This window comes from Equus caballus, chromosome 4, assembly GCF_041296265.1.
Source record: "Equus caballus isolate H_3958 breed thoroughbred chromosome 4, TB-T2T, whole genome shotgun sequence".
NCBI classification, from domain to species: Eukaryota; Metazoa; Chordata; class Mammalia; order Perissodactyla; family Equidae; genus Equus; species Equus caballus.
Genome location: NC_091687.1, coordinates 90,022,145 through 90,048,052, shown reverse-complemented (window position 1 = coordinate 90,048,052; position 25,908 = coordinate 90,022,145). Strand labels below are relative to the sequence as shown.

The 25,908-nt window shown below is 41.2% G+C and overlaps 1 protein-coding gene and 1 long non-coding RNA gene across 21 annotated transcripts in view; one reads left to right on the top strand and one right to left on the bottom strand.

The window, feature by feature from the left end:
- The window catches only part of MKLN1 (muskelin 1), a 312,981-nt gene that overhangs the window by 165,870 nt on the left and 121,203 nt on the right, over positions 1-25,908 (bottom strand). The window contains exon 1 of one of the 19 annotated variants that reach the window (XM_070265084.1): positions 23,796-24,036. The exons of the other annotated variants lie outside the window; for them this stretch is intronic. The gene's annotated coding sequence lies outside the window, so the exon portion shown is untranslated. Of the gene's footprint in view, positions 1-23,795; positions 24,037-25,908 lie in introns of those variants that run through there. 19 annotated transcript variants of the gene reach the window in all.
- The window catches only part of LOC106783100 (uncharacterized), a 58,012-nt gene that overhangs the window by 1,457 nt on the left and 30,647 nt on the right, over positions 1-25,908 (top strand). The gene's annotated exons all lie outside the window — the stretch shown is intronic.

Sequence of the window (25,908 nt, the reverse complement as noted above, 5' to 3'; positions counted from 1 at the left end):
CAGAAATAGAGGTATGGTTCCTGTGTGATCTTTTTAAAAAACACATTTAAGCTAGTTTTTCCTAAGAAGACTTTCTGTGCCTTTCAATGACTTTCCATGCCTTTGGGTAACATCAAAAGTCCTCAGCAGAGGCCTTGCCTATCCTGCCTTGATTACCTCTCCAGCCTTCTTTCTCTCTCCTTTTTCCTTTACATTCTTGACTCTAGCCACAATAAACTAACACACTGAATTGTCTCCTTTAACTTCTGTGCTCTCTCTGGCCTCCAGGGCTTAGTCTAAGCCAAGCCGGGAATACTCTCCCCCATTCTTCACCTGGCTAACTCCTGCTCGTTTTTCAGATTATTTCTTCCTGGAAAAATCATTCCTCATCACCTATTTTGGGGGTATGTGCTATTTTCTACATTTCCCTGGGCACCCTGAGTTTCCGTCCTTATCTTAGCAAAAATCACAATATATTTTAATTTCCTCTTTATTTCTCATTCTCCCTCCCTAAAGTATAACTCCCGTGAAGGTAGGAGTCATGTATATCTTGTTCACAGTTGTATCCTCAGTCCTGATAGAGTGTCTAGCACATAGTAGATGTTCAATAAATATTTACTGAAGAATAAATGAATTGTGCTGAAAGAGAACTTGGGTTGCAAAGAAAAAGAATGCCAGAGCTCCTCAGACTGCAAACATCTATCCCTGAGGTATGATTGCCACAGAGTATGTAAAGACCCAGGATAGCATGGCTTTCCTACAGCACAGATTTTACAAATGGTAAAATAATTTAAAACATTCATATGTTAACATAAACACAGATAAATATGATACTGAACCCAAATTTATGTAAATGTTAAAATAAAATAGAGGACTAAGGGGCCAGGCGTGAAGGCCCAGTGGTTAAAGTTTGGCACGCTCTGCTTCAGCAGCACGTGGTCAGCTCCTGGTGTGGAACCCCACCACTCATCTGTCAGTAGCCATGCTGTGACAGCAGCTCACACAGAAGAACTAGAAGGGCTTACAACTATGTACTGGGGCTTTTGGGAAGGGAAAAGAAGAAAAAAGGAGAAAAATTGGCAACAGGTATTAGCTCAGGGTGAACATTTCCTAGCAAAAAAAAATAGAAGACTAAAGAAATGTTAAAATCTGCAGGAGTCTGCTCATAGCTCAGATCTCCTAGGGATATACCTTTACCTCCTCTCCCTTTGGCGCATTGCCTTAGGTGGTGGGGTTTATTGTAAGGATACTTGGGGAAGGCCTGGAAACTATCACGGCCATTTAGTCCCTCTAGTTCCCCCACACTTCAAAAATTGGGACACATTGATGGCCTCCTCGAGAACTGGACAATGGATCATCATTTTTCAGGGACCAACAGATCTAGTGACCCAGTCACCTTGTCATCCCCTAAAAGCAATCATCTTTTACTCTCTGATGACTTCTCGGTAGGCTTCTCATAGTAAATACTTCCCAGAGAGACAACATTGTATTTGGTTTGTCACCATTCACTATAATTTTCCTGCAAAAAAAAAAAAGCTTTATTGAAAGGCTGTGATATGCCAGGCCCTGTCCTAGATACAAGGGAGACAGGGATAAACAGAGAAGTCAGACAAGGGCCCCATTTTCATGGAGCTTACATTCTAGTAGGGCCACATATAATAAATATAATAAATACGTCAACTAGATAATTTTAGTCTGTGTGTTTTAAGTCCTAAGAAAAAACTACATCAGAGTAATATTTAGATTGGATGGTAAAGGAAAGCTTCTCTAAGAAGGTAATATTTGAGCTAATACCTATACAATGAGAAAGTGCCAGCCATGCAAAGGCTAGATAAAAAACATTCTAGGCAGAGAGAATAAACAAGTACAATGGGCCCGAGTCAGGAAAGGGGTTGGTGTGTTCAAAGAATAGAAAGTGTGGCTGGAGCATAGTGACAGGGGGAGAGAGGAATCAGAACAAGGAGGGCCCTGACAGTCATGGTAAGGAGTCATGACATGGAATTGTGAAGAGGAGACCTGCACAGGGATTCAAGACAAGGAGTAGCATGATCCACTTTACATTTTATAAAGATCGCTCAGCACAACATAAAATGGGTTGAAAAGAGGCAAGAGTTGAAGTGAGGAGACTTGACAGGAGGTTATTATAGGAGCCAGGCAAGAAATGATGGTGGCTTGGACTAGCAGAGGAGATGGAGAGGAGTGGTTGAATTGGGACATATCTTAGAAGTAAAGCCAACTAGACTTGCTAATGAGGGAAGGAAGGCAGGAGGCAAAGGAAAGAATCAAGAATAACTCCTGGGGGCCGGCCCCATGGCCAAGTGGTTAAATTCACACGCTCCACTTGCACAGCCCAGGGTTTCACCGATTCAGATCTTGGGCGTGCACATGGCACCGCTCATCAAGCCATGCTGAGGTGGCATCCCACGTGTCACAACTAGAAGGCCCCACAACTAAAAATACACAACTATGTACCAAGGGGCTTTGGGGAGAAAAAGGAAAAATAAAAAAATCTTTTAAAAAAAAAGAATTCCTGAGTTTTGGGTTTGCATCACTGGGTAGACAGTGAGAGGGGAGAATTTGGCGTTGGAACAGTTTCAAGGTAGAAGGAATCAAGAATTCTGACCTCAATGTACCGTATAGGGGATGCCTAATAGGTATCCAAGAGGAATTGCCAAGTATCTAACATGGGGACCTAAATTGGTCAGTCTTATATCAAGCCACCTCATAGGCATTTGGACTTCTTCATATCTAATGAATCAGTGGTTGCTTTTTTTGGCTTAGGCACTGATCCCTGGGTCAGTTTTTCTCTAAGTAGCAGAGTCACCATAGCTCCAGGTATATAGCAGCTCTAGATACAAGAAACCATCTGTGGAAGCCTTCTGCAGAAGGGGATAGAGGGCCACAAGAATAGTCTAGGGAAAGAAACTAAGAGTATACATTCAAAATCTTAGTTTCAGTCCCAGTTCTGCTACTTTTCTAGCTATGAGACCTTAGGAAGTTCACTTAACTTCTCTGAGTCTCATTTTCCACCACTATAACGTGAATTTAATAAAATCTATTCTGGGGCCAGTCCCAGTGGCCTAGTGGTTAAATTCGGCACACTCCACTTTGGCAGCCCGGGTTCAGTTCGTGGGTGCAGACCTCCACCACTCATCTGTCAGCGGCCATGCTGTGGTGGCGGCTCACATACAAAAAGAGGAAGATTGACAGCAGATGTTAGCTCAGGGTGAATCTTCCTCAGCAAAAAAAATCCATCCTATTTTCTTCACAAGAGGGTTCTGAAGATCAAGTGAAGAAAGAGTGCCTAACTTGTCTGCTGTGATATAACCTAAGTTCTCATTTAATTCTTACAGAAACTCTGAGAGATAAATACTATTATTCCCCTTTTCACAAATGAGAAAAATGAGACTCAGAAAAGTTAAAATAATTGTTTGTTATCTTGCCCCTCCAGATGTGCGGGAGAGAAGAGAATGAGGTTGGGGTATTCCCTCCCCTGACTCCCTCTCTGTAAGGTCACTCTCGGTCAACCAAAGGTCACAAGTCCTCCTCCCAAGTGGCCTCTCCATATAGCTGTCTTTCATTCTAGGTTCCAGTAACCACTCCCTCCCCTTGCTCCCTGTGGTTTCCCGGTATGTTCTTAGATTTTTGTAAATAGTCTGTTTATTAAACCTCTCAAATTGCCCAATTTGAGAATGTCATCTGTTTCCAGCTGGGACGCTAACTGATACAATAATGTATCCAAGGAAATATAGCTAGTCAGTGATAGAGCCAGAATCTCTTTGGTTCAAAGGCCCCTCCTGTTTGAATCCCATTCTTCTAAAGTGGGAAGAGACTTGGTAAACTGTAAAGTACTACTTGAATATAAGATATCATCAAATAATAAAGAACACCAGAGTTGAAAAGCAAAAGTGATACAGCTAGTTTTATTATTTCAAGGCACAGGAACACACCAATTGGCTGAGGGGGAAAAGAAGGTGTTTTTAATTGTTAGGCAGGGGTTTCATGGTTGTTACATTAATTAAAGATTGAAACAAATACTCTAAATAGGCTGGAATAAATCTGCAGTTCTGTACATGATTGGTTAAAACAAGCGCCATACTTCCTTGGTCAGGAAAAAAAATCTTCAGCTAGGCCCTGTAAGGGTCTTACTTTTTAGCTTACTAGGGTCATTCAAAGTTCACTGTTTATTTAACGGCTTTAGCTGGTCAGGAGAGTTGAAGCACAACACACTATTCAATGTGTTATCTCCTAGGCAAGCTCTGCTGTAAATGGAAGAATTTCCCTTTACGATATTGTCATGCAACAGATGAAGAAACTAATACCCAAATATGTTAGATGTCATGTCTAAGGTCATTTACACAACTGGGCTGTTTGCAGATCTGAATGTAGAACCCAAGTACCTAATTCTCAATTACTTTTTCCTGATATAATTAATGGGAACTTTTTAGATCTACACCTACATTATTCTTCTTCAAATCCTCTATAACTATCACACAGTGGATATTCAAGAAATATTTCCTGAATTGAATCTCTTGGTTCCTGCTGAATTTCTTCTTACTAATTATCTTAGTTTAGGCTGTTATAACAAAAATATCATAGATTGGGTGGCTTAAACAACAAATAATTATTTCTCACAGTTCTGGAGGCTGGGAAGCCCAAGATCAAGACACCAATAGATTCAGTATCTGGTGAGGGCTCTCTTCCTAGTTTGCAGACAGACACCTTCTTGCTTCCACCTCCGGACCCCCGAAATGCATATCCTCACATACAAAATACATTCATTCCATCCCAACAACTCCAAAAGTCTTAGCTCACTCCAGCATCGACTCCAAAGTCCAAAGTCTCATCTAAATACCATCTAAATCAGATATGGGTGAGACTTATCCTCATGCAAAATTCCTCTCCAGCTGTGAACCTCTAAAACCAAACAGACATCAGATAGACATTCCCATTCCAAAAGGGAGAAAGAGGAAAGAAGGAAGGGATGATGAGTCCCAAGCAAGTCCAAAGGCTAGCAAGGCAAACTCCGTAAGATCTTAAGGCTAGAGAATAATCCCCTTTAGCACCATGCTCCGCCTTCTGGACTCCCCTGGGGTGGTAGTCCTGCCCTGGCAGCTCTGGTGGTGGCCGCACCTCCAAGGCTCCAGGCTTCTCTGCCCCCACAGCTCCTGGCAGCTTCACCCCCAGGGCTTTGGGTGGAAGCCATCTGGCCCGTTGAAACTGAGGCAATGCCCTGCCTCCTCATCTTTTGAAACAGTGGAAGCAGCCCTGATCTCTGAATTGCCTTCATGATCATTCTTCCCTTGTCTTGAAGAATAACTTATGTCCCAACCTAAATAGCTCTATGGTCTCAGTCTTGTAAAATCCAAGAAGTCCAACAGCCTTCCTTTATTCCATCTCATCTCTGTCTCCTTCAGTTCAAACCTGCTGTGTTCCCGCTGGGGTGGCTGATTAGGTCTGTGGTGCACATCCACACTGATCTCCTTATCAAATGATCAATCAGCCACACTCTTATTCTTCTCTTCCAAACATGCTTTCTCATTTTTTGTAATATGGACAGGCTGAGAATTTTCCAAATCTTTAAGTTCTGGTTCCTTTTTGCTCAACAGTTCCACTGTCAACTCATTTCCCTCTTCTTGCATTTTGCTATAGGCAGTCAGGAGGAACCAAATAGCTCCTTCAACACTTGGCTTAGAAATCTCCTCACCTAGATATCCAGTTTCATCACTTGCCAGTCCAACCTTCTACAAAAAACTAGAACACAAATACCATTCAACCAAGTTCTTTGCCACTTCATAACAAGGATCACCTTGCCTCTAGTTTCCAATAACATGTTCCTCATTTCTGTTTGAGCCAGAATGGCCTTTACTATCCATATTTCTACCAACATTCTGTTTGTGATTATTTATATATTCTCTAAGAAGATGGAAACATTCTCTCCAGCTTTCCTCTTCTCTTTCTGAGCTCTCACCGGAATCGCCTTTAGGTCCCTTGATGGCAGTATTGACTTTTTCTGGCACGCACCTCAAAAATCTTCCAGCCTCTGCCACTTACCCAGTTCCAAAGCTGCTTCTACATTTTTAGGTATTTGTTACAGCAGCACCCTCATTTCTGTGTACTAGTTTCTATCTTAGTCAGCTTAGGCTGCTATAACAAAAATGTCATAGACAGGAAGGCTCAAACAACAAACATTTATTTCTCACACCTGGAGGCTGGGAAGTCCAAGGTCAAGGCACCAGTAGATTTGGTGTCTGGTGAAAGCCCTATTCCTAGATGGCTGCCTTCTTGCTGTATCCTCACATGGCAGAGAGAGAAGAGCTCCGGTCTCTTCATCCCCTTATAAGGGCACTAATCCCATCAGAGGGGCTCTACCCTCATGACCTCATCTAACCCTAATTACCTCCCAAAGGCCCCATCTCCAAATACCATCACATTGGGGATTAAGGCTTCAACATATGAATGGGGGAGGGGCACAAGCAGTCCATGGCACTAATTTATGATTATATTTTTTAAAAAAATAAAAGGAATTAGCTGAGGGATCATCTATAGATCAGAAGACTGGAAAGAATTAAAGGCTTGGGGGCTGCCAATCCGTCTTTGGTCAGTAAATGAAGAAAATCACCATGGGGATTAGAGGAGTGAACTTGCCCCAATATAATTCCCATTAAACGTTTCTTGCACACCAGGAACTTACATCCATTATCTCAATTAATCCTCACAACAGCCCTACAAGTAAACTCAGATTCTTGGAGGTTAAGATTTGCCAAACTCATGTGTGCCCTCTCTATTATACAATTCTCAAATATATGCATTCCTATCACTCTGGGATTCAGGATTCAGAATTCAGCAGGCCAAGAGAAAAAAATCCGATGTATTCCTAAGGCTCTGCCTCAATCTTCTGTTCTCTCATAGTTTTCATTTTAACTCATTTCAACTTTGTTATTGTTGTTGGAAATCATTTATTTGAGCACAACACTGCCGAAAGGAGCAGATGAAAAGCAAATAGCAATGTTTTGTTTGTTAAGTAAGGGGATATCCCTTTTATTTTCTATGACAAAGGAACTTCCCCCAGCCCAGTCAGTGGGGTTTTTGCCCAAGTCACAGGTGAACATTAAAACTAGTTTCAGGTATGAAGCTCGAGTCTGTCTTCTCCCAGGAGGTGGCAGCAGCAGCAGCAGCCACAGCCTCAGCCTGCTGGAGAATTAGACAATTCATCCTTTTGCCTGTTGGCATCCAAACCTAGAAATTCCTGCTTCCAGAGACCACTTTATCCCTTCCTTGGTTTGCTGAGCTTGGTTGGAGCCGGGGCAGAGGGAGTGCAGGAACTGGCAATGATTCCTCTCGTTAAGTGCCTAGTTTTTTGTAAACACTTTGGTCTGAGCTGTGACCTTGAAGCATGTGTGAAGGAGGATCAGGAAGTCTCTGGCCAGGAAAAAGAGCTTCAAAAAGAAACACATAGTAGCTTAAACACTTACCTCCACACAGGCATAAATCCAGAGAACCCCAGCTTATGGTTTGGTGCCATACAAAGAATATAGATTCTAGACCTGGCCTCCCAGCTACCAGCCAGCTGACCTTGTCATTGAATCTGTCAGAGCTGCAATTTCCTCTTCCACCCAGTGTGGACGAGATGATCTTTAAGCACCTGCTAAATCTTAAATTATGAGTTACTGCACTTTTATTTTCTGGATTAGGTAGGGTTTGGCCTTCACCCTTTCAGAATTTTAAAAATCCCAGACACAACAAAGCACTCCTGGTTCCAAGTTAATCCCAGGTGAGCACGTATCCTGGCGAACACTGCTAGCTGCCTAGGAGGTGGGCAGGAATCCCAGGAAATGTCCGAACGCCACACAGCTGTGGATGAACTGTCAACTGCTGGGGGTTGCTCTGCAAATTACTACATCCACACGAAGCTGACAAAATCATATTCCAAAAAGCAGTTAACACTGATTTCTAGTGTATTGGGAACAAAAAGCCCTTTTGGGAAAAGTGAAGGTATTTTAGAAAAAAGTATCGCAGACCTCTGGGTATGTTTAAGGTTAAGGGGATCCTTAAATCAGGATCTGTCAGTGCTTTTGTCCCATTACCACAGTCGGGGCTCAACCTGGTCTTTGTGATGGAAAAAACAGAACTAGCTCTTCTCATTTCCCCCCTACTTCGTCCTGCTTGCTCTTACCTTCACTGCCTGGACTGCTTAAACTTTCATCCATTCATTCAGTAAACATTTATTGGGCACCTACTATGTGCCAGGTGCTTGGCATACACCTAGCAATTTAGGAGTTCACAATCAAATAGATATTAAACAGTTTAATACACAAAGCATTCAGAAAGGGTTAGCATATAAAATATAAGGTAATAATAGTGGTGGTTAGCAGTAGCAATAGCAGGCCAAAGGCCAAATATCGTATTTCCTAATTAAATCTATCCCAAGAACATAGTAGAATCATCTAGAGATAACCCCATAGTCCTATCGGTGTTGGCCCCTGTGGGTCTGTCAAGGCAACCCTTTCTTCCTGTTTCACATGAAAGTCATCATATTAGAATCCCTTCTGGATTAGGAAGCTTTGTATCCAGGCCACTATAAATGGGAATATATATATGTTATGTGCCATGAAAGGATCAGGCTGACTGGGGATAGCTTCTTCGTCTACCTTTTCCCCTTCAGGATGTTAGTACAGGTAATGGGCAGGTTAAACAAGTTTCAGTGTTGCTGAAACAGAGGGAACTAGATAGAGGGAACTGGGGAATGACAGAAATAGAAGAGCATGATGATAGCAAATTCTAGATGGCTCCACACTAGAAAAGAGAACTAGATTCAGCTTGGAGAGCAGGTCAGAGAATAAGGGAACACAGGGATGTCCAGTGGGACAAAGGACTGACCTGAGCTATATAGTACAACAAACAAGCAGGAAAGAAGCAAACCGTCTCTCCTGGTTCCCCATCTCCCATCAGTCTGAGGAGGTCAACTGAAGTTTGTCTTCAAAGAGTCACCAGATGCCCTCAGAATGTTGGAATCAGGTCAAATCATTTCTCAAACGCAAATTTTTATAGAGACCTTTCTTATCATGCTGATATTTTTTATTTATTTCTTCCCATATATTTCCGAGGAAGCTCAAAATGATCTTCTCCCCTCACCTCTATAACCAATTTTCAGCAATGCCAGCTACTAAATATATAACGCAAAAGTTGAGAACCTCTGGCCTTGGGCCTGATTTTATGCAATTTAATGTTTGGGTCACTGCTCTCACTGCCCAAAAACATAACCAGCATTATAATAGGATGCTCTGATGAGCACATTGAGAGGGAAGCCTCTAAGCAGTGATCCTCACTCTTGGCTGCATATTGCAATTACATGGGGAACTTTTAAAAATCCCCACACCACATCCCAAACCAATTACATATTAGGGGTGAGACCTAGGCATCAATGTATTTTTTAAGTTCCTCAAAAGATTTCTGTGTGCTGCCAAGGTTGAGAACTTTTTTCCCTTAAGTCTCAGAATAGTGGCAGGCAGGAAGCTGCCAGCAATTGACAGCTGCGCTCTCCTCCTCCCTTTGGAATTTCTCCTGAGAAGTCAGCATCCAGAAACCAGATACTGCAAAGGCAGCTAGCTTGGACACCCACTTTGTAAGGTTTCCATTTTGACTTTCCCATCTTATCCACCAGATCTACAATTAAAATCATTTGAATACTTGGAGTTGTGAACAGTGGTTAATCAGTATTTCAAAAAGAATTGGTAACAGGTGATGGTGGTGTAAATGCCACACTCGAGAGATCCCACATTCATCTTAAAAACAAACGTAAATGCTTTTGTTTAAATCTCCCACACTATCCCCTCTTTCCTCTCCTTCTTTATCCATTTTTCTCCTCTCCCTCTCGCTTCCTACCTAGCTGTCTCCTTCACCTGTTCTCCCACCCTATCACTCTTCCTTATTCCTCTTACCCCTTGTTTATCTATTTCCCTCTTCACCTCCCTATTCCTTGTGCATCTGACTCCATTTCGTTTACTCTCTATTCTCTCCATCGTCCCCACACACACACATTTCTCTCCTCTTTTATCATCTTTCCCATTTGCAGTTCCTTAATTGATAATGCTATAGAGCAAAACGATTGTCAGATATTTATAATTATTAAAGAAGATATTTTATTGTTAATTTTAAAAGCAGATAAGTTCTGAAAATGCTATATTTCTCTCTCCAAGGAGGAAAAAAAAAACCTTAGTTAGCTCTCCTTAAATACTAAATATAATCATTTTCTTATAACTTCCTGTATTGGTCCCAGATTACTTTTTTCACGTAGTTTGATCCTCAATAGAAGAATGGTTCTCTATTCTTCCATAATCCTGACAACAGCAGCTGACATCAATGTAAAAAGAGAAACAAGCTAAAAACAGTAGTTGAGTGTATGCACCTCGAATTGCATATTCAGTTGCAAAATCCTCATCATCATTATTATTGCAATTGCAGAGGGGAGGTATTTAAATAATTGTTCAAAGTGTCTTCTTGAGGAAATAACTAAATCAGGGCCAGCTGTCACAAACCAACCTACAATAATAATCCCGTATGTGCATCTTGAGTATTCATAGCAACTCTACAATAACAAATTTGCGCATTCATCTAATGTCCTTAAACACCCTAAAAAATAACAAACAAACCTTGATCAGAGCCAGTGTCTCACTTGGTAGTTGACCTGTGTTTTTAAGCAGTTCTGGAACAACCTCAGAATCATAAACCACCAAACAGAAATCGCATCATCGATTCAATGACAAACCGGAGTGGGTGGTCCAGCATCTACCGCCTATGTTATGGCAACAAATCTAGGTACATGAGTAGACTGGAAACCAAGTAGGTAGATCAGCAGACAACTGAAAAATTTAGGAGAAATATCCACAAAGATGGGCATGTTTTATTGACTTGAAATTTGTAAACAAATGAGCACTGTGAGAAAAGAAGGAAGGTCTTGTTTTTAGTTTACTTGTGAGACCAGCCAAAAGTATTTGAGATTTTCTCTTCGCAAGATACAGCTGTGAAATGACTAACAGGAATTAAGTAAGCCTGCACCAGGAACTGAATGTGCCACTCCACTGGGAACAGAAAATGTTCCCCTGATAGAGGCTGTCCTCTCAGATTAGTACCTTGGATGTTTTAAAGAGGATCAGCCAGACACAAATATAGTGCATTTATTAAGAACAAGAATCATCCAAAGGCCTTTGCAAAATTTCCCCATATCTCAGTACTTTTGAATCATGTTTCTGTCTCTTTTTTTTTTGTAATTAGGATAGATTTTTTTATTAAGAGCTTCTAGAAACCAGCATTTTTCTTTTGTTTTTTTTTTTGAGGAAGATTAGCCCTGAGCTAACTACTGCCAGTCCTCCTCTTTTTTGCTGAGGAAGACTGGCCCTGAGCTAACATCCGTGCCCATCTTCCTCTACTTTATATGTGGGACGCCTACCACAGCATGGCTTGCCAAGGAGCGCCATGTCCGCACGCAGGATCCGAACCAGTGAACCCCCCGGCCGCCGTGAAGCGGAGCATGCGCACTTAACCACTGCGCCCCCGGGCTGGCCCGTCATGTTTCTATCTTAACCTCCATGTACCTGAAGAAATGCAAGAAAGAGGGAAAGGGAGAAAGAAAATTTCCTACCTCACTGGTTTTTCCTTGCTGGGCTACTGTGGCTTTCCAATAGGAGTCTCGCCAAAGGCTTGGCCTGAGCAATTTAAGAAGAGTGAATGACCGCGGACTGCTTAAGAAGGTTGGTGCCTGCTCTGATTCAGCCCTCTTAGGTTCTAAAAATCATACACCTAGTTGCAGTGGCTCAATATTATTTGCATATTTGTATCCCCAGCTAAAATCAATTTACCCACACATAGCCTCATCCTGTTTCAGTAATTACACTATTTTCTACAAAAGGATCAGAAGCGGCACCGATTGACATTTTGAAAGTTGTTTCAAGGCACAGTCTATGCACTTTTTTTAATTTGTAAAAGGAAGATACCAACATAAAAATAAATTCAAACTTCAAAAAAGTTTAAAACGGAAGGAAAAATCGCGTTCCCACTCTTATCCCATGGTAAGCACTGTTAACTATTTCTTGTGTATTCTTTCCACATAAGCATGTATAATGTATGCACCATCTTTACACAAAGCAGATCATATAATATACAGTGTCCTATTGTGAGATCATAGAAAAAATATATTTTCGTTTATGCCCTCAATTCCAGGCACAGAACTTCCAAAACTCTTGTAAATTCCTAAGTAATAAGAGCACTAGGATCATCTTTTGTTCTAATATTTGGTCTTTGACCCCGCTTCTTGGCACAGAGTTCCTAAATCCCTTTGAATTTCCTGGGTGATAGGAGTGTCTTTTGTTCTGGTGAGGTGGGCTCCTGGATGGGGCCTGGTCCCCAGAAAGACCAAGCCGTGATTAGAAGCTTGGAATTTTCAGCACCGCCCCCCCCTCAATTCTCCAGAGAGGGGAGAAGGGCTGGAAATGGAGTTAATAATTGATCGTGCCTAAGTGATGAAGCCTCCATAAAAATCCCAATAGTATGGGATTCGAAGAGCTTCCAGATTGGTGAACACAAACACACCGGGGGAGTGATGCAGCCCAACTCCACAGGAAGAGAAGTTCCTGGCTCAGGACCCTCCAGACCTCACCCTAGTTCTTCATTTGTTCATCTGTATCGTTTACATTATCCTTTATTATATAATAAACTGGTAAAAGTAAGTAAGTGTTTCCCTGAGTTCTGTGAGCAGTTCCAGCAAATAATCAAATCCAAGGGGTGGGAGGTCATGGGAACCTCTGCTTGGTAGCCAAGTCAGATGGACGTTGTGGGTAACCTACAGATCTGCTACTTGAGATTGCCACCTGAAGTTGGGTGTGATCTCATGGGACTGAGCCCCTAGCCTGTGGGATCTAACACTATCTCCAGGACATTGTGTCAAAATTGAATTAAATTGTAGGACACCCAGCTAGTGTCACAGAGAATTGCTTGGTGTGAGAAAAACTCCCTCACATCTTGTGTCAGAAGTGTTGTGAGTGTGGTAGTAGTGTGAGAGTAAAGGAGAGACACACAGGAGGAAGATTGAGCTTTTCCTAAACACCTATACTTTACTTTATTCACTTAATAACATACAGATATTTCCATGTTGGCACATATAGATCTTCCAAGATCTTTGAATTGTTGGATGTACTATTTATTCAGTTGTTGCCCCATTGAAGAACATTTAAATCATTTCCACTTATTCTTATTATAAACAATGTTTCCATGAATATTCTTATACATTTGTCATTGGGAACTTGTATGACTCTGCAGTATAAATTCCTTTAAATCTAATTGCTAGGTCAAAATATATGTACATTAAAATTGGGTTAGCTGTTCCCAGATCATAATCCCAAAATAGTTCCAATCTCCATTTCCATCCACAGTTTAGTTCACTTATACCCTGTCTAAAACTGAGTTTTATCAAACTTTTAACTTTTTGTCAATCTGGCAGGTAAAAATGGTATCCCATTGTTGTGATTTGCACTTTTCTAAGCACTGATGAAATTAAATGCTTTTTCTAAGTAGTTTTCACCATTCTTTTCTTTATGAAATATTTGTTCATATTCTTTGCCTATTTTTCTGTTCATTTTTTTTCCTCATAAAACTGTAAGATCTCTTTATATAATAAAGAAATAAGCACTTTTTCTCTTGGGTTGCAAATAATTTTTTCTATTGTGCCATTTGTCTTTTGTCTCTACAGTGTTTTCTTGTTGCTGTTGTCATATTTGCTTTTACCATATAAAAGTTTTAAATATTTTACACCAAAGCATTTATCAGCATTTTCCTTTTTGGTTTCTGAGTTTTGTCTATGTTTTAAATATCAGCTCTCTTGCAAGATGGGTCTCTTTACAGCTGCCACTTTAATTCACCAGGGCTTGATTTGAATTCCACTACATCATATGGGACAGATTAAAAAATTAGGTTTTACTGTGGGAAGAGGAAACCTGCAAAGTCAAGGTCATTAAGAGAAGGGAGGGCACAGAGACCCCATCCTCTTATTGTCCCTGGCTGACATGCTGGCCTCAGAATGGTTTGTGTTCCCGGGAAGGGAACTCTGTTGCTGTTTTGATCTCCTTTTTGTACAGAGCAAGTGTGAGAGTAGCCTTATCAGTGAAAGGAATAATCAGACTATCTTGGCACCAAGCAGCCTGGATTCTGGTGCCAGCTGTTTACCAGAGTTGTCTAGGAAACACACACACGCTGCCCAGCACCTAGACTTTTGGTGCCTTGGGATGTTACACAAGAGAAAGGAAGCCAGAGGTCCCATGGGAAGCTGAGCTTGTGTACAATTCCTCAGGCTGGGAAACGCCCCCTTCCTCAGCCCCAACCCCCCATACCTGGTTTGAGCTAGCTCATTGTCCAGGCAACACAGAATTAGCACCCAGATTCGTTTAGAACAAGCCTGCTCTTTGCATCACATTAAATTGGTAAGAAGTCAGGCGGTAGAGATGAGATTAATTCTTTTTTACTCCTAACTTTTTATTTTGAAAATTTTCAAACCCACAAAGGTCAAAAGAATGATATGATGAATGCCCCTATACTCTTCATCTAGATTCACCAATTGTTAAAATTTTGTCAACTTTGCTTTATCTCTTTCTATAAATATACATTTTTATCCAATGAAGCATTTGAAAGTAAGTTGAATACTTTATGACAGTTCACTCAAAATAATTCAGCATACATTTCCTAAAAATACAGGCATTCTCCTACATAACGCAGTACGATTTCAGACCTAGGGAAGTTAATGATTCAATGTCTTTAATTCCATATTCTAATTTTTCTAATGGCATTTGACTCTCTCTCTCTAGGCTAGTGCCTCAAGGTGGACATTTAGCAATGCTGGAGATACTTTTGATTATCACAACGAGGGGTGCTTCTGGCATCTAGTGGATAGAGACCAAGGATGCCTGCCAAATATCCTACAATACACAGGCCAACCCCCAACAACCAAGAATTATCTGGTCCAAAATGTCAGTTAGTGCTGAGATGGAAAAACCTTGTTCCAGTCCATCTAGAATAGTCTCCTCACTTTTTTGTTGTTGCTGTTTCTCATGAGACTGACTCGCAGTCTCCAGACCATTTGTAATGTAGAATATCCCACACTCTGGATTTTTCTCATTGTTTCCTCATAATTAGTTTCCACTTAAATGTATTTGGCAAGCATATTACCTAGAGTATTCTAACAGTTAGCTATTACTGCATAACAACCCACCCCAAAACTCAGTGGCAAACTATTAACAACGTTTGGCTAGGTAGTTCTGTTGATCTGAGCTGGGCTCAGCTGATTTTGGCTAGGCTCATTCATAGATCTACAATCATTTGGCAGATTGACTGGGGGCTGGCTGGTCTAGGATGACCTCAGCTAGGATGACTGGGCTCAGCTCCATTTGTCTATCACACTTAGCAGGCTAGCCCTGGCCCATTCTCATGTAGGAGGCAGGAGACTGAAATAGAGTGGAAGCATGCAAGGTCTGTTGAAGCCTAGGCTTAGAATTGGCGCTCTATCACTTCAATTGCATTGTGTTGGCCAAAGAAGGTAACAAAGCCAGCCTAGATTCAAGTAGTAGAGAAATAAACTCTTACCTCTTGATGGGCATTGCTACAAAGTCACATTGCAAGAGGTGTGGTTAAGGGAGAATCTGGGCTTATTGCAGTGTATCAAAGTGATATAGTAACCTCTTATTGTATGATATCAGGAGGTATATAATGTCAGGTTATCCCCTATTCGTGATGTTAAGTTTGATACTTGATTAAGTGGTAACTGACAGAGCTCTCCTTTGGAAAACTCTATCTTTCATATCTGCAGAATGACACTTTGAGGTACTGTGTCTATCCTGTTTTCCATTGTATTAGTTTCCTAGGGCTGCTATAACAAAGTACCCATAAATTGGATTGCTTAAAACAACAAATTTATTATCTCACAGTGCTGGAGGCTAGAAGTATGAAAGCATTGAGTTGGCAGTTCCTCTGAAACCTTAGAGGAAAATTCCTTGCCTCTTCCAGTTTCTAGTAGCCCCAGACATTCCTTGGCTTACAGCTGGAGCACTTCACTTCAGCCTCCATCTTCACATGGCATTCTCCCTGTGTCTTCACATGACCATCTTCTTATAAGGACACTCGTCATATTTGATTAGGGTCCCATCCTACTCCAGTATGACATCATCTTAACTAATTACATCTGCAGTGACCATACTTCCAAAGAAGATCACATTCTGGGGTTGTGGGGGTTAGGACTTCAACATATCCTTTTTGGGAAACATAATTCAACAGCTAACACTCATCAACCCTTCACTCAAAGATTTTGTCATCCACTGATAGTCCTTGATTGAATCAGTTATTACATTGGGAATTGCATAAGTGTTTTTCTTAAGCCTCATCATTTCTTCAACATTTATTAGCTGGCATTCTTCTGAGAGGAAGAAGATTTTGTTTTCATATTCCTTCCCCATCTCTTCTTTCCTCCCTCCTCCCACTTTTTAATCACTTTCAATGTGTGGCTGTTTTCTTTTTATACAACTATCATTTTTATACAACTATACAAACAAAATTTTGGTGATCAAATTGTCTCAAATTTGGCTAGTGAGAGCCCATAAAGTCAACTCTTGATGAAGAAAAGTACAATAAGTATTTAAACTTCTATTAAATTTAAAATTCTTCTTTTTAAAATGTGGCTACTCCCACTAATCTATCCCATAGGACCTACCTTTACTATCCAGATAAGTCAGGGCTCATATTTTTTCTCCCTGGGGCAGCTCTGTGACTGTTCCCCACGGGAGAGGTGTCACCATCATTCCTAAAGTATAGCCATAAAAAAGCTGTCATTTATTGAGTATTCTGCTTACGTATGTTATTTTAATTATCACAATAACTATGCCTAAGTAATTTTACTATATATCACAAATGAGAAATCTGAGGCTTAAAGCGAGATTCTGGAAAGAATATAGATTTTCCCAACTGATGGTTTGAATCCTGGCTCTATCACCTATTTGTATGTGATTTGGGGCCTCTGTAGGCCTTGGTTTGTTCATCTGTACTACGGCAAGGATGGTATTTGCCTCAGAGGTTTGAGCCCAGCAGCTCACCTAACCTAGAGTAGGTGTTTATTGGTTCCCTTCTTTCCATATTCTGATGACAGGCCATGACTTCTAGGTCATGTTGGATGAATGACAGTGCCACAGAGTCCACTAGCAATTAATCAGGAGTTGACCCATCTCATTAATTCAGAGTACGCTCATTAGGAATTAAAGATAGCTTGACCTAAGTTTCAGCTAAAGTTTACCTTTAAATATCTTTGGGGGGCAGAGTGGAAAAGAGTTTGCTAATCAATGTCTTAAAATACACAATATTTGTGGAAAGAGATCCTATCTATTGAACTCCAGAGAACAACTTTTGGGGAGATCTTTTGCATTTTACATGCACATTAGAAAGCTCATTTACAAATCAGTCTTCAAAATAGACTCAACTCTGATCACCTGAAAATAGTGCATCCATTCATTCCACAAAAAGTATTGAGCACCTACTGAGTCCCATGAAATGTTTTAGGCACTTGGGATACATCAGAGAATGAAACAGTTATGCCTGCCTTTGTTTGCCTTCTAGTTGAGAGAAATAGGTGAAAAACAAATAAATTTGCAAATTGTATAGAGTATTAGAAGTAGTTAAGTGCTTATGAGAAAAATTAATGAAGCAGGGGTGTACAGGAGGGGATTACAGTTTTAAATAGAGTTGTCATCTTTTAAAAGGTGATATTTGAGCACAGACTTGAAGGAGGTGAGGAAATTGGCCATCTGGGAGAACAATAAATACAAAGGCCCTTGGGCAGGAGTGCGCTTGGCCTGCTGGAGGCACAGCAAGGAGGTCAGTGTGGCTGGAGTGCAATGAATGAGGGGAAGTATTTTATTTATCTAACAAACTCTTAAATAGCCCTTACTAGTAGCATGATTTTAAGCACTTAAAGAATATTAACTAATCCCCCCAACAAGTATGTGAAGTGGATACTGTTTTTCTCTTTTCCAGATGGGGAAACTGAGGCACAGGAAGGTTAAATAACTGCCCCTAGATCACATAACTATCAAGTGATAGAGCTAGGACTGGAGTTCAGGTAGGCTGTCTCTAGAGACTTTTGGTGCTTTCAAGCACCAAAATACGCTGTACTGCCTGCTTGTAATAGGAGACGAGGTCCCATAACTGGGTATTAGATCCCATAGGTCATTAAAGGCCATTGGTAAGGATTTGGGTTTTTATTCTGAGTGATATGGGTGTTGAAGAGAAGAGGGATATGTATTTGTTTTTGTTGTTCCAGAAATTTCCAAAGCATTTACATACTTTTGGTATGTATTACTCTTGGCATTTAATATGCTTATGTATATTCAAAAGGATTTCAATTTATGGGAACAAAGAAAATTTGATATGTACGATTTAGAGATGATATCCCATCAAATACCATTTGTGTAAGAATAAGCCCTTCTTTTTTTAAAGTCTTACAAGAACCTCTTTACTGTGTAGATCTAGCAACACTTAGGTACTTGGCTGTGTTTTCTTGGGGCACCAAGGCAAAGGTTTGACAAAAAAACTTTGTTTTCCTATTTTGAAGGGGAAAAAAAATTTATAGGACCAAATAGGCTATTTAAGATACGCCCTATTGGGGCCAGCCCCGTGGTGCAGCGGTTAAGTGTGCACGTTCCACTTTGGCAGCCCGAGGTTTGCCAGTTTGGATCCCGGATGCGGACATGTCACCACTTGGCAAGCCACGCTGTGGTAGTCATCCCATGTATAAAAAGTAGAGGAAGATGGGCACAGATGTTAGCTCAAGGCCAGTCTTCCCCAGCAAAAAAGAGGAGGATTGGCAGCAGATGTTAGCTCAGGGCTAATCTTCCTCAAAAAAAAAAAAAGATACATCCTATCTACAGACCAAAGATGATGGATTGGTGGTGCTGCCTTCTTGGGGCTTAATGTGTCAGTACCCTGTAGTGGGCTACCCACCTTCACTGGGGCTCCATGACCTCGGACGCAGAATGATCCAGAGGCAACTGCCCTTAAGAGTAATTTAAGACTCAGGCTCACTCCACCCACCCTGCTCATGGAACATTTAGGAGCAGCACAGGCAGAGTCAGTCTGGAGAAAAGAAAGCATTGGGAAGATTACACAGTCATCCAAGAGCAACATTAATTATCATAATAATTGCCACAATTATTTAGCATTTATTGTATGCCCAGCATCATGCCAAATGCTTTACAAGCATGAGCTATATAGTGTCATCATCCCCATGTTATGGGTAAAGAAACAGGCTTAAAGAGATTAAGTAAATTGCCCAAGATCACCTACACCTGTGACTTAAGCATGCTCTGCCTGTCTCCAAAACCAGTGTTCCTATTCATTTATTCTATGCTATCTAGGAATATAATTCTCTATGGTTATTCCTTCTGTAACCCTCAAAACACTGTCTTTCTGGAGGTTGTTCCAGTTCTGAATTTCCAAGAGCCTGTTGGACACAACCACAAGTTTCAGCCTTTGTGTTTCTTCTACTGTTCAGTATGTCAGACACATCTTATGTGCCTCATCAGATTCTCTTGTCATCATCTCTCAAATCCTAGAGTTGCTTATTCTGTCTCAGCCACTACTGCAGGTGACTTGCTTTGTTTGGGCCCGCATAGTCCTGCTACCTACCCAGATAAGCTGAAGCTTATCTACCACTTTCCCAACCTGGCCCTCCTCCTTGACTGCCACTGAGCAACCAGGCTGACCAGCTACAGGCCGTGAATTTCTGGTTTCTCTCTCTGCTCCGCAAGGAGGATTAAAGGACATACCGTAGAGCATTGGCTCTCGCTTGCTGAGAGACTAACAGTGGGAACATATAACATAACCTAGAAGTATGAGGAAAGTAACTCCTGGTGTGGTAAATTTTGACCAGTGGGATGTAAGAGATTGGAGAGAACCACGAAGATGGATTCCTTTTCCTTTCTCCCTCCCAAGAACTCACCTGAGCATGTTTTCGCCATATAGCATGTCTGGAGATACTCTGCATGGACATGCAGGCATACCTACTGTCTCTGAAGACTATTCAAGCATTATCTTGCATTGCTTCCCATCTTTCTCTGTCTCTTTTCCCTTTTCTCTCTTACTGCCCTGGGATTACATCTCCTAAATAAAACACTAGCATTAATTCTTGGTTTGAGTTCTATTTTTCTAGAAAACATAGGCAAAGATATTCAGACTCAATTTCTCTCAATAGAACCATGACTTCTGAAATTCTCTTGGCTCAAAGCCAACCTTCCAAGAGTGTATTCCAAAAGATAATAATAGCTGATGATAATATTCTCAATATTATCAGTATACCTGATGGAATTCATATATTCCTCCAAAAAGGTGCCGTTTATTTGGAAGAAAATAAAAATAATTAAAAAGATCCTTGGTTGGGGGCCGGCCTTACGGCTGAGTGGTTAAGTTCCTGCACTCCGCTTTGGCAGCCCAGGGTTTCACCGGTTTGGATCCTGGGTGCAGACATGGCACCACTCATCAGGCCATCCTGAGGTGGCGTCCCACATACCACAACTAGAAGGACCCAGAACTAAAATATATGCAACTATGTACTGGGGGGATTGGGGGAGAAAAGCAGAAAAAGAGAAAAAAAAGATTGGCAACAGTTGTTAGCTCAGATGCCAATCTTTAAGGAAAAAAAAGATCCTTGGTGGTAAAAATCTTCTGAACCAGTAGCTCAAAACTAGCATCAATCCTAAGTCTACTCATGCCCCAAGTATCTCACAACTAACTTTTCGCTTCCTTTCCAGTCCTTCTGTGGTTTGGGTCTCCATTATTCTCACTTAGACTATTTTAACACCTTCCTAACTTGTCTTTCTTTTTCCACATTCTCCTACTTCTGATTCATTCTGAATACCATTACCATCATCTGAATACCATTACCATAGAATAACGCCTGAAGTTCCTTCTAAAACTGATCTTCACAAACTGTTGTGACTACGTTTCCAACTTTAATACCAACTATGGTGTTTCTCAATTTGAACTCCACCACCAGCTATTCTGGGCTGCTTGCTTTTCCCAAACATATGTTGTGCTTTTCTGAGACCACCATGCATCTACTGTTGAACTGGGTAACAGAATTACTTGTGGGTTTTGATAACCCTGCTGGGAAGTTTCAGAATGCCTGGCATACCCATAACCACCTCCCAGGGATTTATACTAGGCAGGATACCAAATTATGTAACAATTTATTTGCCATTCCAAACAAAAACATTTAGTTCAGGAGCAGGTGCCTAACCTAGGGCAATAAACCTATGCTGATGTGATGGCTTGTCAAGGAAGCTCTACCTAACAGCCTGTACTTGATGGTGAGTAGCCAAACCAGTCAGGTCCATTGGGTGAGCTGAATATGAAATTACTACAGAGAGAGAGTCAGCAGTTAGCAGTGGGGAGAAGCTAAAAGATGCACAGAGGGAAGAAAGAAAGCTCAAGTCATGTGGTAACAGAAACTGTGAAGCAACAGAAGCTGTGAGATAGAGAAAAGAATAGAAAGTACTTAGTAGCAAGGGCAGCAGAAGCAGAGAGTCACAATAATAGCAGATAATTAGAGTACAAAGCAAAAGATATTTACTGCTGAAGAGCCCACAAGATAACTCAGCTGCTGTGGCTGTATTGTGTGCTGAATCACCTTCTAGTTCCCACTAGTCATTACTTAAACTTAGATTGAGGCAACCTGAGTCTATCTCTATTCTGGAAATTAAATTTTGCCTCTCAGTGTCTGTATCAGTCAAGATCACGGCAGGAAACTGAAGGCACACTCAGCTGGGGTTTTGAAAATAATTTGATGAAGACACTATTTACAAGAATGTAGGCAGGCTTGTGGGAACTTAGGAATATTAAGGCACCCAAGGACCAGCAAGAGTGGAAGCCTAGGGCTGAGGAGACAAGGGAAGGAAATAGTGTTATGGGAGAGTCCAGAAAGAGATAGAGCTGTGATGGGGCATAGCTGCTGCGAGAACCATGGTGCCAAAGCAGAGAGGAAAGAAGAAGAAATACTTCAACCTCTTTTTCCTCCTACCCTCTGGTACTTGCTGACCCTCCCATTGACCAAACCCAGAGGGCCATGGAGCTGATATCATCTGTGGGGAACAGCCTCATGGGGTAGCAAGGCAGAGAAGGGTAGGATGTTGTCGTGGGCTAACCAGTGGCCCCTCCAAAAACTATGTCCATGCCCTAATACCTAGAACCTGAGAATATCACAATATATGGAAAAAGATATGATTAAGTTCAGGATCCTGTGCAGAGGAGTTTTTCCTAGTTTACTCTGGTGGGCCCTAAATGCAATCCATGCATCCTAATGAAAGAGAAGCAGGGGTGGTTTCGAAAAAGAGGAGGAGGTGGCAGTGTGACAACAGAATCAGAAATTGGAGTGAAGTGGCCACAAACCAAGGGAAGCCTGGAGCCATCAGAAGCCAGAATCGATGGGGATCAGACTCTCCTCTAGAGCCTTTGGAGGGAGTGTGGCAATGCCAAATTCTTGATTTTGGACTTCTGGCCTCCAGAAATGTGAGAAAATAAAATACTGTTTTAAGCCACCCAGTCTGTGGTAATTTGTTACAGCAGTCACAGGAAACTAATACGAGGGCCAGATGGAGAATAGCACAAAATCTATTCATCTCAAACACCATGATGACCACGATGATATCCCTCATCACCTTGTCTAGAAACTCTTTTGCCTACTTTCTGTATTCCCTTTGGTACTTCTTTTTGGACCACTTGTGATTCAAATTATATGCTCCCAAATTATAGTTACTTCGGCATACAAATATCTTTTCATCCTAACCAGATTATAACATTCTTCTTTAGAATGAGAACTTCATCTTGTACATCCTTGTAGTCCATGAAAATCCTAGCACAGTACTTTGAACAGAGTGGACATTCTGTAATTGGTAAATGAGAAAGAAAGCTTCCATTCGTCCATCTGTAAATGGAAAATAACAATTTCTACTGACTTGCCTTTCAGAGATGATAATGGCAGTGTTTCCTGGAAACAATTTCTGTACCTGTAACAGAATGATATATCTGAAACACCCATTGCTGCTGGGGCAATTCCTCAGAAAAAAATTACATTTAGTTTGAGCATGTCTTCCATTCCATGTGAAGCTGAAACTGCTTGCAGTTTACCCCAAGGAGGAAAAGGCAGGGGATAATTAAGAAAATCTAAGAGCCGAGTATTGGCGTTTTCTCAGGAACTTTGATTCATCCAATAAATATTTATCAAAGGGCTATTATGTTAAAGTACAGTCCCTAAATGGTGGGAAAACACACACATGCAGAATAAGGCGTGATCTCAAATAAGTAATTGTCGCACAATATGATGACTGCTTTTTATAAGAACAAAATGCTATGGGACCAGAAAGAAGGGAATGATTAACTCTATTGATGGGAGTTTCACCAAAAAAAGTCACATTCAAGCTGGTTTTTTAGGACTTCGTCAGGCAAAGGGAAAGTAAAGAGCATGGGGACCAAGAGAAATAACTTTGCCTGAGCTGTTGCCAAGCAAACCACACCCTCAGCTCAGCCCTATTGTATCCACAAAGACCTATTTTTATTCGTTATCCTCATAGCTACTTTTTAAGAGAGGAAAAAATTGCTGACTACTTCCCTAATTTGCGTCTAGGTATTTTGTATGCCAAAGAAGGGAGATTATCAGGAGGAAAAGCAGAGATTGACTTCTGACAAGCCCAATACTGAGGAGTCCAAATAGCCATCCAAGAGTTAATGAACACTCTTACCTTTCCTGAGCGTCTGCCTCCTCTCTGAAAGCTGAGGCAGGCTATCCTGTGAGAGTGTGTAGTCCTAGGGCACGAATAAGTCAGAGGAAAGCAGATGAGGAAGGAAAGCACCCCCTGGTGTCACTGCCCCAAACCAGGAGGCACTTTGTGGCAAAGCCCCCTTGAATAGGAATGATTGCTGAAGCCCCTTTTCCTCTCCTAGGCTGACCTTCAGATCACTCCTTGGGGAACAGCTCTATCTGGGGCACCGCCCAGCTTCCCTCCCCGGCCAGCCCTTTTAGGCCTCTGAGACCAGAGCTGCGCTGCTTATGAGCAGGAGGAGAAAACTCTTGGGAAAGCAGCCAGGAGAGAGGGAAAGACCGGCCTGAACCCACCAAGTGCAGAGGGTTCCCCATCCTCTCCCTGTAGCTTCCACTGGAAAATGGGGAAGTCGGAAAACCAGATTCCAGTCTCAAAGTACTTATGCTTGTTTTCTCAAGAAGCCTCTACCTTCTAGACCTTGCCAGGAAGCCGGCGGCATTTTCTAGAAGCAGTAATAACAAGGACAGAGCGTTCTAGCCTGCTGGAGCCTGCTGGCTGGTCAGTCTTTCCACTGCCTTTTGTTTTCATGCATCATTCCCTCACTTGCTTCTCAGATTCCTCAGGGCTTTGAAAAAGCCACAAATGCTCCACACAGTGACACCACCCAGCGGGCTGGCAGACATCGCTGACACGCACACTGCTGTAAGTAATGGCAAGACCTAACAACTGACACCCAGTCATATACCTAGTAAGAGGCAAGACAGCTTACAGAACGCGACCCCCACCCACACCCCCACCCATCAGCCTCACTGACAAAGGTGGGACTTTAGATTAAGTATCACCCTGGACTGATAAATCACATACCCCTGTTTGTTTCAAAATGCACCTGCAAGGTACGTTGGACAGTGGTACTTCTCTACTCTTTCCTCAAGTGCTAGAGCACGTTCACTGTGCCAGTTCACATCAATATATTAGATTGTGTATACATACATACACGGAGCAGAGCCTCTCAACTCTATTTGTGTTGCAGTATCGCCCATGGTCTGTTTCAAACCACACTCCAGGGCTAGCCTACCAGAATCTGAAAATAGGACCCAGATACGTGTATTTTTAAAAACTTGACAGTGTTGGTTAGAATGTGGGACAAGAGAAACTCTCATATATCATTGATGACAATAAAAATTAGTTCAGCTACTTTGGAAAATAATCTAGAGAGCAATCTAGTAAGTTTGAGAATGTTATCTTCTATTCCCTAGCAATTTCCATTCCAGATATATTCCCTAAAAGAACTCTCACACATGAGCCCAACGAGGTGTATACCAGGACATTAATTACATCATGAATTGAAATAGCAAAAAACTAGATATAACAAATATCAATCCACAGAACAGATTCTAGAATATTTGTAAAATGCAATTATATTGCAGTACTACATACATAATATGACCAAATTATAAAGAATGGACTAGCTCTCTAAGTATCACATGGATAAATCTCAAAAACATGATGTTGAAAAAAATATTTCAGAAAAATATGTATACTAATTATATACATGTTTAAACACCCAAAACATATATATTGTGTAGTAAAAATATAAAAATATGTGGGAAGGATTCCCACCATCTTCAAGAGATTGGTTACCTCTGGGAAGAGATGGGATGGAAGAGCCTTCTTTTGTAACTAAAATGTTTTATTTATTTTTTTAAAAATCTTAAGCAAATATGGCAAGCTGTTGTAATTTATTAAATCTGGATAGTGGTTATATATCCCACTGATGACTCTGAGTGTCATCCATAGCAGAAGGATCTTTTGAGATTTTTAGGATTCTCAAATACTGAAAATAAAAGTTTGTTTATGGGGATCAGCCATCCCCATAAACACAGATGACACTACTGAGCCCTCTTAGTAATGTATGCACTTTGAGATGTTTTCCATTAATGGAGAAGTATTTGCACAGATTCGCACACAGTCTCTTACTCAGTGTGCTTGTGACCTCCTAGATTCGTGAGCTTCCTTGATAGAGTCAGGGTGCAATGAAATGAAGCTAGGGATTGGTCCACATGTAGATATATTTTATATATTATAATTATAT